Source organism: Hemiscyllium ocellatum, chromosome 8 (genome assembly GCF_020745735.1).
Source record: "Hemiscyllium ocellatum isolate sHemOce1 chromosome 8, sHemOce1.pat.X.cur, whole genome shotgun sequence".
Classification (NCBI taxonomy): domain Eukaryota; kingdom Metazoa; phylum Chordata; class Chondrichthyes; order Orectolobiformes; family Hemiscylliidae; genus Hemiscyllium; species Hemiscyllium ocellatum.
This window is the reverse complement of record NC_083408.1, coordinates 91,765,517-91,779,989: the sequence shown is the minus strand read 5'-3', so window position 1 is coordinate 91,779,989 and position 14,473 is coordinate 91,765,517.

Genomic DNA, 14,473 nt, shown 5'->3' with positions numbered 1-14,473 from the left:
TAAATCACAATGTTGTGACAATAATTTCAGTTTCTTCACAGAGCAGTAAAAATTACAAGTATTGCTATAGTTGAGTCAATTTATATCTAGCATAGGGTGTGGGGGGGGGGGGGTGTCTTATGAGGGGCTGGACAAGGTCTGTATCCATTGGAGTGCAGAAGAGGTCACCTTAACGAGTCATAAGATCCTGAGAAGACTTGACAACACAGACACTGAAAAGATGCTTCCCCTTGTGGGTAAGACTAGAACTGTGGGACAGTTTAAAAACAAGTGTCTCCCATTTAAAGTGGTGATGAGGAGGAGTCTCTGTACCTGAAGGATTGTTAGTCTGTAGAACACTCTAGTCCAGAGAGCAGTGGAGGCAGAGAAATTATATATCAAATATTTTCAGGTCAAAAGTCACACGACAGCAGGCTAAAGTCCAACAGGTTTGCTTGAAGTCACAAACTTTCAAGGTGCTGCTTCGTCAAGTGATGTCCCTTCATCACTTCACCTAATGACAGAGCAGTGGTCTGAAAGCTTGTGATTTTGAATAAACCCATTGGACTATAGCTGGTGTTATGTGACTTCTGACCTTCCCACTCCAGTCCAACACCAGCACCTCCACATTATGGCTACCATTAAATATATTTACCATTAAATAATTTATAACTGACATTGGTTATAGGGTAGGTGGAAATGTGAATTCAATGCCGGAACAAGATTAGCCATGATCTTAGTGACTGGTAGAGCAAGTCTGAGGGTCTTAATGACATACTCCTGCTCTTAGTTTATACAACTATATTTATACCAGTTGTTAAATTAACATCCTGGAAGCTACAGTTCAATACAATCAATAGACAACAACAAGAAAACATTCATATGCTGCCTTTAACATAGTAAAGCATCTAAAGGGTCAGTGAAACAGATCATAACTCCAAATTACTTATAGGTGTATTGAACTTTTATGTACAACATGCATTTTACAAAAAAAAAGACATACAAACCAAAAGATGACTGAGAATATAAATTCAGTGGCTGTCTAAAATTCCTGTGTGGATTACACTGGATCATGAGAAGAATCATAGGAATGTTCCACCTGATAGTTTAAAGCAAACTTCAGATACCACCATGTCAAAGGGAGAAATACCATTCAAAAAAATGAATAGTAGGAAAGGAGGTTAAATCTAACGTGCTACGGGGGTGTATGGTTCAAGTTCCATTGTTCTAACACTGCCATAGCTGAGAGATTCCACCAGGAATCCATGTGAGCAGGTAAAAAGGAATAAAGTCTCTTTCTGATTGCTGAAAGTAAATTGGCACAACCATAGTGAAGTAAACTAGACAAACTCCCTTCACCTAACTGCAGAACCAAAAATCATCAAACAACTGCTCAATTGCCAAAGTCAGCACTACTGGAATCACACAATTTAATGGCACACGTGTACACGACTTGTGATGAACAACACAAAGATTGATTCACGTATTCACTTTAGACATAGATCTTTTCATGTGTGTGTGTCTTGTGTTGCATTATCTTTTCTTATGTTTGCTCTTTAATGTAAGGAAGCCTGGTTAAATCAACTCCTTTTAAAGTATAAATACATTTTGGCTAGAAAAATGGCAAACATGAGGAACTTCACCTGACTGTGACCAATCTCGAGGAGGACTGAATAACAAATGAGAATGTAGGAGCACAAGCATTTGGCCACATCCCATCTGGAATCATAAACAACTGGGAATGTTCACTCAGGGACCTGTTGTAACAAATTACAGAAGCATATCTGGAATTGGACTCACAATGAAACTAATGAAGCAGACTGTGGAAGTAAATTGAAAAAATCTTTAAAAACTGCACCAAGGCTTCCTAAGTCTGTACTACTGAAGGACAAAAGACTCAACATTGAATGCCAATGCTTTCCAAGGACAATTAGGGGAAATTAATTTTGAAAATTCGAAGGTTCTGTCCTTGAACATTTAATGATTTTCGCATGGCACTTGGGATTAGAATTTCACTGAAGAGATCCAAGATGGCGGCGACTCAGTAAGTCTGAGTCTATAGTGCTCCTCCCAAGACCGAGGCAAAGTGAGCCACCCTCCTCCACCACACTCACCAAATCAATTAAAAATAATTTTTATTTAATGTATTTAGTGGTTCAGTACTAAATTTAAACAGTTCAGTCTCCTGTAAAAATGACTAGGGGGAAAGGAGCCTGCAGCTCTCAGCAGGCAGGAATCCTCCCCCACCCTCCCCAGCTGCAGCAGAGGCGTCCACAGCCGCCCTGGGGGACTTACCTAAGGTGGCGAGCCTCGTGGAAATAATCTCCAAACTCGATGCGAAGATCGATGCTTTCATTGAAAAGTCCAGAAGTCAATGGAATTCATTTTTGGCCGCGCTACAAAAGCACGGCTGAGACATCAAAGAAATTGAATGTCAAGTCAGAGGGGTGGAGCTAAAGGCCGCGACCTCTGAGGCCATTGCAGAATCGGCTGTGGATCGGGTCCGGACTCTCGAGCAGCAATTCCGGACCTTAAAGAATCACACTGATGACCTCAAGAATCGAGGTTGTCGAAAAAATATTCGTTTGCTGGGCCTTCCCGAACGGGAAGAAGGAGGCCAGCTTACAAGGTTCCTTGAAAAATGCCTTCCACAGCTGTTAAATCTGGAGGATGGATCAGGCCAGGTAAGGTTGGAATGGGCTTACCGGGTTGCAATACGCGGGCCCGGCTCGAACCAGCGCCCCCGCCTGGTCCTGTTCCGGCTGCAGAGCTATAAGGTGAGGCAGATGCTCTTGGAAGCCTCCAGAAATCTTGGGAAAGATCCCCAGCCATGACTTATAAAGGATCCAAGATTGTGTTATTTCAGGGCTTTTCCCCAACTTTGGTCCAAAAGAGGAAGGTGTTTGATGAAGCGAAGAAGCGTTTAAGGGATTTAAACATTCAGTACTCCTTGCGCTACCCAGCTATACTACGCTTCAGCCATGAAGGGTCCACGTATAACTTTGGATCACCAGAGAAGGTCAAGGAACTTTTGGACTCTCTTAGATAAATTATAAGAGTTAATTGATGTTGTTTTGCCCTGCCCCCACCCCGGTTTACCCCCATTTCTTTCCTTTCATTACCTTACTGTTTAATATTATCTTCGAGGGGTGGGAAGAAGGGTTTATTTATTCATCCTTTACTTAGCGATTTTCTTTTCCCCCTTTTTTTTATATATATATAGGCCAGGGGGTCTAGTTAATGTAGATGGGGGGAAGGTGGCTACCTTATCTTATTTTATCTTTGTCCTTGGGAGCCGGGTTGTTTTCCCCTGTTATTTTGTATTAATATATTAAATTATTATTTGTTGAGACTGTAATTTTATAGTCATATATGTTCATATATGGTATTTACATTACCAAACATATCCAGGTGTTGGTGTGGGTGAGGGGTGGGGGAGTGGATAGGGTACTCACTGTTAGTTCTAGTTCAGTAGTATACTTGAATTTTCTTTATCCTATCGTGGGGTACCTGGGTCAAGGGTGGGACACTGGTTGGGAGAGGTTATGATGGGTTTTTTGGAAAGGAAGTGATGCCCCCTGGGAATAAGGGGGAAGATCTCCATTTAAATACATTTTATACCTTTTTTTACTATTTAGAAATAGTTTTTTATTATATTGATCTGAATGTACTAGAGAGCTTTTATTTTGTGAATTTTATATGCTCTATGCTCGGGATGTTTTGGATAGGATTTCTTCTCCCGGAGGGTCTCGAACTTGCCCGGTGATTATGGATGATCGGTCGATTAAATGGTGCACCTGGAATGTCATGGGGAGTAATTCATCAATCAAAAGGAGGAAAATACTACCAAACCTCAAGAAAGAGAGGATCGATATAGCTCTCCTATAGGAGACACATTTATTGAATAAAAGAATACCTGAAATTACGACAGAGAAGAGCTTATTTTCCGTTCTCTCTTTCTGTGCAGGGAAAAACATTTTGGAAAACTCGGTGGCTGAGGGCCCTTATGGACTTTTGAGTTGGCACAGAATAATTATGGAATATACTCCCCCAGACTTGCTTACGAATATGGTGCACCAAGAGAAAAAGCCAAATTATTCCATAAAAATTTGGCAGCCCTTCTTGAATTACACAAATACAGATATCTTGATCATCCTACAAGGGCCTTTATTTAATTGAGAGGGTGAACCTGGCTGGTCCAGGGCCTCTGGGAGAGGAATCCCACATGAATACAAGTTTTGTTGTGATCTGATGTTAGCACATTCCGAGCATGTATATCACTGCTCAATTTATGTGTTATCTGTTGAGTTTTTTGTTTTCTCTTGAATAATGTAAGAATTTTAATGATACACTCTGGTTAGTTGTAAGTTAGATGAGTAGTTAGTTGAGTTTTGTCTTTTTTTCTCTCTTGGTATTTCTGTTTTCTTGTTTGATAGATTTTGGTTATCATTTATTTAAGATTTAACTGTATATCAATGTTTATAGTTGTTTTTTTTTAGTTTTCTTTTGTAAAAGTAAAAACATATTAAATTTTCAATAAAAATATCTATTAAAAAAAAAGAATTTCACTGAAAAGCCTGAAATTTTAAATGGTATGACCGACTCTCTGTAGGTGGAAATGAAGCTCGAAGAAATGGACAGAGTAGTGGTAGAGAGATTTAAACTGAAGCAGTGAAATTTAGAATTTCAAGAAAAGGAAGGAGATGCACAGAGAGATAAAGAAAGAAAGGAAAGGGAGAGGGAGGAACAGGGAAGTGCATGGAGAGGAAAACAAGAATTTCAGGATAGAGAGAAGGAAAGAGTGCCGAGACGAAGAGTTCGAGCTGAGGGACAGGAATCTACCAGTGCTCCAACTTAATTGCTAAAGCAGGGGAAAGTGAGGACTGCAGATGCTGAAGGTCAGAGTTGAAAAGTTGATGCAGGGCATATGCCCAAAATATTGACTTTCCTGCTCCTCGGATGCTGAATGACCTGCTGTGCTTTTCCAGTACCACACTTTTTGACTGTTAATTGCTAAAATTACCCAGTTTGCCCATTTAATCTCTAGGATTGAGGAAGCACTGTTGGAAGCCTTCTTTCAAATGACAGATAAAATAGCCAGTCCAATATTGGTCCTTATTACTGTATAGTAAACTTGCAGGGAAAGAAATATTTACAAGCTTAAGAGGCTATCACAAGGTTTTTGCCTTCATGCCAAAGGTAAATGTCATTGACTGTGGCAATGAAAAGTGCTATTCCAAACAAATGCCAGTTAGTGCCAGGCGTGTATCATCAGAAATTTACTATCCTTAGGAAATGGCCTGATCAGACCTAACTTGAATTTGAAAGTCCTAAGGAGCTTGCTTCAACCAGTGGTGTAGTCACCTGAATCAAAAGACAATCAAAAAATCCTCTAGAAAATAAGTCTCCTTGAGGAGTTTAAAAATTCAAGACACTTCCTGAAAAGCACACACCTATAAAAATACAGATAATGAGTACCAGGCAGCTAGCCACCTTGGTTGATGATTATGAGGTAATCCAGAAACCCCTGTTCTAGAAGAGACTCTTCCAAGTCGCCCACAACTACTGGCAACAGTAATAGGAGATTGAATACATATGGGAGAGAGGGAAATGCTGCCTTCTTATATGCCTTCATTATTTCTTGATTCATACTTTGCCCGACAGTGAGACAAATCTTCAGGGCTTTTGGACAGCTCTTATCCATGATTTCTTTCTCTGGCTATTCCTTATTTTCACCCAACCTGATTCCACATCATAATTTATTGCATGTACATCACTACTCACCACCACACAGATACATTCCTATATTGACACAGGTACACCACCTTCTTTTCTTTTTTCTCTATTCTTCTGGCTTGACGAATACCCTTGGGTATTGAGTATCCTATTTTGGTCACCCTGCAATCATATCTCCACAATAACATGCAAACCATAATTATATATTTCCATTTGTGGCATCAATTCATCTATCTTGTTATAAGTGCTGGGTGCATTCAAGTAAAGAACCTGAAGCTTGACGTTTCACTATTATTCCTTCTGCTGATTCTAATTTCTACTGCACTCTATGTACATTTTTTATGCCTTTCTGTCATACTTTGATTCTCATTTTCCTCTTCACTACTCCGCATATACTCTCTCACTTCTTGTGGATTTTAAAAATTTTATTTCAATCAAACTCTCCCCCACTCCCCACACCACTGCCACCAACAAAGCCCTATCTATAACCCAAGAGTCACCAGAACTCAATCCTAAAATGGTTCAAATGAACCCTATCTCAGTGGAACAGCTCTTTGTTTCCCCAGTACTGCTGCCAGTGCCCCATGAATAAAAACTCTATTTCAACGACACCAATCTTTTAGCAATGCATTTACTTCTCTCTTATTATTTACCCTCTGCCAATTTGCAAGTAGTTCAGGTGATAATCCAGTGCAACAGACTCAGAAATGCCTGACACCTTTCAAGAGGCTGAAGGCAGATATGCTTGCAGGTCTGAATTTTAACCAAACATTCAAAGTAGCCATCAATACAATCAACATCAGAGTAGGGGCTGCCCTCCTCCAGTAACACAATCTTGGGATATTCCAGACAATGCAATTTATGAACTTGGAAATGGCCATTTCAAAAACAAAATGTTAAATATTATTTTTAATAACATCTTGACTTTCACATGCAATATCTACTATGATCACAGCAAATGGAAAATTAATTCTGTAGAGTCACTCTGAATCCCTAAAATATATTATTATCATGTCTTCCAAATCTGTTATAAGCTGTAATGTAGTTTAAAAATAATTGCTCACTCTATAGAAGTAAAGATTGCAATAGTTTTGTTTGATCTCTCAATTTCTACAAAGACGTATCACAAATTATAAAGCTTGTGTTGTTACTTATATATGAATTTCAATTTTTCCATAAGAATCACTTCAGCTGCAAACTCTTGTGCATCATCAAACATAATTAAAGTGCGATAAAAGCAAGTTACTGTGGATGCTGGAACCTGAAACCAAAAGAGAAAATGCTGGAAAATCTCAGCAGGTCTGGCAGCATTTGTAAGGACAGAAAAGAGCTGATATTTCGAGTCTAACTGACCCTTTGTCAAAGCTAGATTTGACAAAGGGTCAGTTAGACTCGAAATGTCAGCTCTTTCTCTCCTTACAGATGCTGCCAGACCTGCTGAGATTTTCCAGTATTTTTTCTTTTGGTTTCATAATTAAAGCGTGACTAGCAGAGAAATGTCCATAATTTTATTGCACATTTCAGGTTGGACTCAGATCACTTATTCAGTTAATAAAGTCAGCTACAGCTTAGCATCCTGCTTCCCAATTTCCTGGTCAATCTCTGAAAAGGAGAATTTCTAGTTGAAGCAAGCTCAATGGAAGATAGAATGGCTGAACTATATATTGACTTCTAGGGTTTAGCAATACTGCCCTTCAGTTGATCTCTTACCTTGAGGTCCTGTTGTTGCTCTGAAGTATAGCAGTGAAATAATGTTTGCCAAGACTGGGATAAGGAAGCTAGACTCTCAAAGAGCAGAAATGAATGTTAGCGGCTAAGGCATTAACAGCAGGAGTATGATCCTTCAAACATGAAGAAAATGCAAAAAAGGTTTCACAAACCTCAGGAAGGCAGAAAAAGTGAGTGCCAAAACACTTTCAGGTGCCAAGAGTTTGGTATGGAGTTTAGTATCTTGGGGCATAATTTAAACTGATTGGCTGAATTTGAATTTGTTTTTATTTTGTTTCATGGGAACCCAGCTGCTGCTCTTTGTTTTGATCACGTGTTAAATTGCTACCTTGTTCAGGACTCTGTGCTTTGTCAGTCCTTGCTAGCTTTTCAACTCTCTTAAAGGTACAGTGCATCTCTACAGCTCTACACTGTCAACCCTGGCAACATCTTTGTAAATCTTTTCTGGACTCTTTCATAACATCATTCTGACAGCAGGAGACCAGAACTACATGTAATATTCCAAAAATGGACCAACCAATGTCCTGTATGGCTGCAACATGACCTCCCAACCCCTATACTCAACACAGTGACCAATCAAGGTATGGTTTTGGTGGCCCTCAGAATCAGCAGGAGCCTCATTTGGCTCAAATCAGGATTCTAAACCATGAGTAGTATCACAAAGAACAGTGAAATATTGTCAGTTTAAAGATTATTTTACATTAATTCAATTTGGTTGAGCTCACCTCCTTAAAAGTATTGAATTAACCACTTCAAACAATGCAGTTCAAACACAGAGGTATACCATCAGGCAAGACCAGGAGACTGAGTTAATAAATAATATCAAGCCTTGTTCAATATCATCAAATCAGATGATACCAGCAACTAAACTCTATTTAACTACAAAAAAAACAACAAAATTGTTATACTTGCCAGAAATACATGACAGAATTCAAATTGAATATCCAATGCCTGAGCTTTCAGACAGAAAATCTCTTTCTTCCTTGAGACACAAGTGCTTTCAAGTTTTCACACAAACAGAAAAAAAATTGTTGAGATTGTCAATACCTTTGGCTTGATATAAAAACTTCAATACTGATACATTTCATGCCTTATTGCCCCTGTTATTTGGAGAACTTCTAACCATGCACATCAAACATGGTGTTTGAAACTTTTATTTAGTAGTCCCTTTGGGATCAATGTATTCTTATTTAAATATTATTGTTAAAACTCAATTCGTTAACAACTTGGCAATGCTTAATTTATTGGATGTTTTCTGTCTGTATAAGTTGACTTAAACATAAAACAATGGAGTATTTTAGACTGACTGCTTTATCTCTTAGAATTTACATGTGCACCTGTATTTTACAATGCAAAACAACATTAGCTTAGAACCTGGAGGTATCTAGTTTCATTGCATTTGCACAATGTGGATAAATTCCATTTTAAAACACAAGAAGCTATTAAAATTTGTAAAAATGAATAAAAATACAGTCTTTACTCATTTGTGATTAGTAATTAGTACTTAATTAGTCATCTGGTAGTGCAGAAGTTGAGTAGAGCTGAAAAAAGACTGTCAAAACTTTTCATCTTGTACTTATAAGGACAACATGTAAGAATATTGATTCAAGGAGAAAGCCAATATATAAACTGTATGAGAGGAGTATGCTGATTGGTTAGCAAATAGACTTCGATTAATAGATTTGGCGCTGCAAAGAATGCACCATAGAGTCATAGAGATATAAAGCATGGAAACAGACCTTTCAGTCCAACTCGCCCATATTCTATATAAATCTAGTCCCATTTGCCAGTATTTGGTCCATATCCCTTCAAACCCTTCCTATTCATACACTCATCCGGATGCCTTTTAAACATAGTAATCGTACTAGACTCCACCACTTCCTCTGACAGCTTATTCCATACACGCATCACACTCTAAGTGAATAAGTTGCCCCTTAGGTCCCTATTAAATCTTTCCTCTCTCATCTTAAATCTATTCCCTTTAGTTTTGGACTTCCCAACCCCAGTGAAACAGCCTTGCCTATTTACTCTTTCCATTTTCCTCATGATTTTATAAACCTCTATAAGGTCACCCCTCAGCCTCTAATGCTTTAGGGAAAATAGCCCCAGTCTATTCAGCCTCTCCCATTAGCTCAAACCATCCAATCTTGGCAACATCCTTGTAAATCTTTTCTGAACCCTTTCAAGTTTTACAACATCCATTCTATAACAGGGAGACCAGTAATTTCTCACTGTATATTATGCAAATGAATCTAAGTCCTTAAATTGGTCACTCTTGGACCTGAACAGTACCCATTTTGCCACAGATCTCAAAGGCTGGAGTAATAGGTGGAGCTGCCTGTTTGATGCTGCTACTATACAGTAGCAATGTAAGTGTGCTCGGCACTAACAGGATGCTGCTAAAAGGACATTCTACCTGTCACACAAATGAGTAGTGCATGAATTTGAGTGAGTGTCATGCCTGGTACACAGGCTGCATATCTGAAAGATTGGTGGATCAAATCCAAACAACATGTCCATTGAGATGTTTGCCCTAAGCAGGTTACTGACTCTATCCAAACATGTTGCACTGGCAAAACTTGCAGCAGAATGCCCAATTTTAGATGTGATTCTGCAATTTGACAACATTTGATATGTGAAGAGTTACTCTGACAACCAATTTAGGATTATCAATTGGGTTCAAAATATGGCACACTAGCATGATTTGAAAGGTACACATATTAATACACAGTTCTTTGTCAACAGACACTGCACTTGTTTCCAATAACCCAAGTACCTGATAGCCATTCACTGGTTAATTTCACATGTACAATGACTCAACTAATCAGAGCCAACCTGCCTAGTTTAAAACGTAAATACAAATCATTCTGCTATAACCAGCGTTTCGTTAGCATGAATTTGCTATCATGCAATTGATGAATTGGGGACCTTGTTTCTAAAGTGCACACTGTTAAAAGGTGTGGCAACACGTTAAGGGCTGTTTTTAAAGTGTAGTTTTTCTATAACATGGGTTTGCACAAAAACGCAACCATTGCTTTATAGAACTACCTATAAAGCTTGGAAGTTAACTGTCAATCATTAGTTGGTGCATTCTCCCTGGCAATGCATCTACCAATCAGAGTCCACTTGCCAGCTAATCAGCATTTCCTCTTGTGCAAGATAAATCTTGAATTAGTATTGCTTGTGAATTGACCTGATGATAGCAAGATGAAAAGCTTTAACACAATGCATGTTTTTCTCAGCAATACTAAAGTTCTTCAATTACTGTATCATTGACGTGCACCTTCAAATTATTCATTAATTTCTGGCTGATGAGTAAATTACTTGATATTTTTGAATTAAGTGTGCTGTAGACACAATGATTCTTACATTGCTACAAAAATGCCTCCTTCCTTGTTAAGTTGGTAGAATAAGCATGATTGTAAACAGCCACTAAAAATGATTAGATTAACAAAATCTTCAATATAAAAACTAGGATTGCTTACAACAGAAATGGATGAACTTTCGCACTTGACAGTAAACATTTAAAGCTGCAGACTATTTAGAAGAGGTTTTTGGAAAGATTTGCAAAACACCTGAGATGAGGAGGACCATCAATACTCCTTCTTGTCTCAGAAAAATCATTTTCCCCTCCACACCTCCTGCAACGCTGAACTTTCCTTTGTCCTCACTGATACTTCCTGAGATTGTCTTGTCATCCCTCATTAATTTTCCTGAAGCAATTGCATCTCTGGTGCTTTTGATTGACAGTTCCTCCGAATTTGTGGATTGTTAATGAAGCCTGATCATGTAAATTGGTTGGATCTTAAAATTGCTTCCATTGGACAGCTGGCAAGTTCATTCTGCCTATTTTCTGTTTGATGTAAGTGATTAGATTAGATTTCCTACAGTGTGGAAATAGGCCCTTCGACCCAATATGTCCATATCGACCTTGCGAAGAGCAACCCACCCAGATCCATTCCCCTACATTCACCCTGACTAATGCACCTAACACTACAGGCAATTTAGCATGGCCAAGTCACCTAACCTGCACATCTTTGGACTGTGGGAGGAAACCAGAGTACCCCGAGAAACCCATGCAGACACGTGGAGAATGTGCAAACTCCACAAAACAGTTGCCCGAGGTGGGAATTGAACCCAGGTCCCTGGCACTGTGAGGCAGTAGTGCTAACCACTGAGCCACCATGTCACCCTCATATGGAAAATAGACAACAACTTTGTTCGTGGAGGCAACATACAGCACATGAAGGTCATGGCTTCCTTCATCCCTAGAAGTGTAAGAGTCAAAGTAAGTAAATGTGCAATTAATGATCTCCACTGCACTGAATAAGGGAGTGCCAGATTTCAATACTTGAATGCTGTTTAGATCTCTTTCTGGATAGCTCATGCAGAAATATCAAATGAGGAAAAGATTAGGCTGTTCAGTGCTGCTACCTTTCATTAAATCATCTGTTTTTATTTGGCATTCGGTCTTATAGATGAAAATGGCAACACAGTGAGGCACCAGAGAGCATCAATGGCACCTGCAAGACATATTTTAGTAAGAACCAATATTTTCAAAAGTGAAATGGGAACCTTGGAGGTAGAAGCAGAAGGGCTCCTGAGGAAGGGCTTTTGCCCAAAATGTTGATTCTGCCGCTTCTCGGATGCTGCCTGACCTGCTGTGCTTTTCCAACAACACACTCTCGACTCTATTCTCCAGCATCTGCAGTCCTCACTTTCATCTAAAGACAGCATTGGGCCCTTATTAGCTGTTTGACAGAGCCATTTTAACTTAATCCACACACCAACAGATAAAAACTTTTAATAATTAGATTACTTACAGTGTGGAAACAGCCCCTTCGACCAAACAAGTCCACACCAACCCACCCAGACCCATTCCCCTATACCTAACACTAAGGGCAATTTAGCATGGCCAATTCACCTAACCTGCACATTTTTGGATTGTGGCAGGAACCCCAGCGTCTGAGGTGGGAATTGAACCCAAGTCTCTGGCGCTGTGAGCTAGCAGTGCTAACCACTGTGTCACCGTGCCGCCCACAATAATAGCCAAATGATGTGGGAAACTATTGTGCACTTCTCTCTAGATGGAAAGGCATTCAATAGTCATTACTTTGTGCCATCTATTCCTTCACCAATTATGTATCCAAACTACAAACAACTTTTTACTCTGATTTGCTTCACTTTTTAAAAATGCGTTTGTTAAGTGATATTTGCTTTCGCTGTTATTTCATCAAACAGCTTAATCAGCTTACCTAGACACAATTTGGCTGAAGTAAATTGGGCTGGCTATCGCATATTAATCCATGATCTGGGTGAAAATTTATTTTGACCTTGACAATAGGTGTATTAGTCTTGCAAGAGCTGGTAAAAAATCAATAGGTCTTTAGTTACCATATTTATCCCTTGGCATTTTTTGCAGCATTTGAAATTGGTCAGGCCTCTTGGATGTTTCTATATTGAAGAGGTATGAAAAAAGAATATGATAAGAGTGCTGCTAATGCCACTCTTCCATAAATAACAAAGGATATATCAGATTTGGACGTGGGAGTTGTTTGACTTTCAATATTGCTGATCTATTGAGCATTCTGTTTCTATACATTGTTGTTATAACTAGTATCTCCGGTTTCCTCTCTTCTAACTCTGACTTAAAGTTCATCCTTTTTCTTTTATGAAAGTACTCAGATCAGACAAGTCCTCTGCCTTCACCAGACATCCTTTATTGCTGCTACTTGACTCTACCATTTCTTTAATTTTTTTATCCTCATAAAAGATTTTGTTTTTGTTACGTTAGCTGCCAATCTTGCCCATATTTTCTCTTTGTCTGTCCTCCTGTTTTCTGGCTGATTTTCTATGGCATTTATAATCTGATAATTGTCAAAAATTTGTTTTAGTTTACAATTCCTAAATATTTCCTTTATCATCCTAAGATCTTGAGATCTCCCGGTCCTCCTTATGCCAATATATCTAACTTTTACGTATGGTATCTCCACCCTGAAGGCCTGCTATTTATTGTTTACTGTTTATCTGGACAATCTTTGTTTTTAGCCCACCCAAGTAAAACATTGAAGTTGGTTATTTTTGACCTTTTTTTTTCTTTTGCTTTCTTCTATAATAATTGTGAATGAATTCTATTACGATCACTATTACCCAGATGTGCTCCCACTGAGACACACTCCACGTCCCTTACCTAATTCTCCAGACAAACTTCAGCACTGTTCCTTTTTTCTTTAGGATAAAAGCATACTGATTAAGGAAGTTCTAATGTATCTATTTTAGGCATTCTTCTCTCTCCTTGGCCTTATGCATTTTTTCCTTTAGGTTCATACCAGGGTAATCAAAGTTCCATTCTATTACTGTTCTTTCATTGTCATTTCTTTTAAGTATTTGTATCTATATCTCAGAATTTGGTTCTCAGCAATGTAGCAGCTTCTTTCAATTTTTTTAACAGTAAATGAACAGATTTAGTTTTTGAATCTTTTGCAGAATGGTAATACTATCCTTAATCATTATTGTCATACTCTTTGGTTTTTCTTTTTGCTTCTCTATCCCTGTTGAATGCATTGTTGTCTCAAGTATTTCATTCACAGTCCTGTTCAAAGTCTCCTATTGGTCACAATGTCATAATTTGTGCACACCATCAATCATATTTGTAATGTTGCTTAACATACATTAATTCCAATGAAAGTATGTTCAGTTTTTCTCTTTTCTGCAAATAATTTGTATACTTTTAAAATAGGTAACAGGAAAAGTTTCACCACCCCGCACTCAAATGTTTCTTATTTGTTTATTCCTGAGAATCACCCTTAAAATTGCCCATGAGATCTAATAATAACTTGCAATTACATATCAAATTAACATGGCAAAACACCCAAGGCTGGTTCACAGGAGAGTCATCAAATAAAATTTGACACCAAACTACATAAGGACACATTAAGATAGATAATCAAATAGCTTGGTGAAAGAGATAAGTTTTAAAAGATACTATTAAAGGAAGAGAGTTGGAGAGGCAGACAGGTTTGGGTGGAAA